Source organism: Trachemys scripta, chromosome 7, assembly GCF_013100865.1.
Source record: "Trachemys scripta elegans isolate TJP31775 chromosome 7, CAS_Tse_1.0, whole genome shotgun sequence".
Classification (NCBI taxonomy): domain Eukaryota; kingdom Metazoa; phylum Chordata; order Testudines; family Emydidae; genus Trachemys; species Trachemys scripta.
Window position 1 is genome coordinate 122,726,110 of NC_048304.1, and position 1,776 is coordinate 122,727,885.

Sequence of the window (1,776 nt, forward strand, 5' to 3'; positions counted from 1 at the left end):
GAAGCCCAAAAAACAGGCAGAGGCTTCAGGAGAATTTTAAAGGAAAAATATGTTTTTACTGTGTGAAATTGGGAGAAAGATAAGCAACACATGCCATGCCACCTTGTGGCCACCAGGTGTCAGCCTTTGCGCAGCTCTCAGTTCTCTTCCTGTCACATATACCACTGCAAGGTTAGCTGTATTTACAAATGCAGCTGTCAAGTTTTGATCCTTACAAGTCTTGAACAAGCCCAACTATTTCAAAACAGTATAAAATGGACAGGTTTAGTTGCCATGATCAATGTGGAGAGGGGTTTACCTGCATCCCAGCAGCAGTCCCCTTTCAACGCTGCAATGCTTTACTGTCCACAGAAGGGAACGGAAGGAGCTAGTTAGCCCCAGAACCTGCTTTTTTTTTTTCCCCAAGAGTCCCCCCCTAACCAGCCGCACCCCGCCAGTCCCCGAGACTTCAGATCCAAACTCTAAAGTTCTCCAGGCGGTTCCGCAAGCCCACAGTCCAGTTACAATGCTCCTCTCCCTGCCACACCTACAGAAAGACCTGCAGGGTTTGGGCCAAAAGACCCATTCAGCTGTTAGGAAGCGGGGAGACAGGAGGTGCTCAGACATGAGGCTGAAGCTAGAAGGGGCAGAGTATAACAGCAACTCCTGCCATCAGGGGGATTTATCATTTGTAACCCCAACCCTGCTCAGGAAAGGAAGGGTGTTCTCCTACCAGCTGTGTGTATGTGTGTGTGGGGGGCGCACAGCCCTGTTTACCAAGCACCCCCCACGAGAGGCCAAGGGCTCTCAATTCCCATTCACGCCACGAGGGGAGGGCGCTCAGCCCCTCCTAAGACAGAGTCTTCCTCTGGAGATGCTGGGTGAGCAGGGAGGTGGGATCTGCCCCTAGACTAGCTGTGGTAGGTGTTGGGCCCACGGCACCGGGAAAGCGATTCCTTGCTATTATTCACAACTGATCTCTCTCAGCCTCCTCTCCCCTCCACCCGGACCCCAGGCGCCTCTCGTCCTCCTCTCCTCCATCCTGCCAGGCGTCTGCCTGCGATTTGCCCTGGATGCCGGACGCTGCCACCGAGCATGTCACACCTTCTTACACGTGGCTGGGGCCTGATTTGACCCTCCCTGCTCCGAGCTAGCAGCAGCTGAGAGAGGGTCCCTGCAGTGCTTGGCGCATCTAGCCCCCAAGTCAGGGCCGCCCTACCAAAGGGAGCGGTTCCATTTGAATGGCCAGATACGTAACCAGTCACCGCATCCCAGGCCACAAAGAGCAGCTGGGTGCCCTCAGCACGGAGTGCTTACTCAGGGAAGAGGCTGAAGGCAACAGAGCCAGGAAGTTCCACTGTGGGAAGGAGGAATGCTGTGCAAAGGGGTGCACTGCAGAGCACCGTGGGGGCTGCCTGCTTCCCCAGCGCACCGGGAGGCGTTAGGGGCAGAGTGGGGCTGGAGTTGCACTTCCCACATGGGCAAGGCAAGGAGAGGGAACAGTGTAAGCCTCGAGGCAGGGAACGGCTCCAGGGACATATTGCAGCCTGGGAAGAGCATATTCCATCAGGCTCCGCCCCGGGCCTTACAAGGGGTTGGCTGGTCTCAAATGGCCTCAGTAAATAATTTTGATCCCTAGGATCCAGCCTCATCAGCGCCCGTTCTGAGTTAGACAAAGCCCTGGTCAGTTTCGTGCCCCTGCAGTTAACTAGGTCCCATTAAATCTTCCTCGTGGCTTGAACAGAGGTGGGTTTGCTCTGAACAATTAACACGGCGCGTACAAATGAACCCGCTATC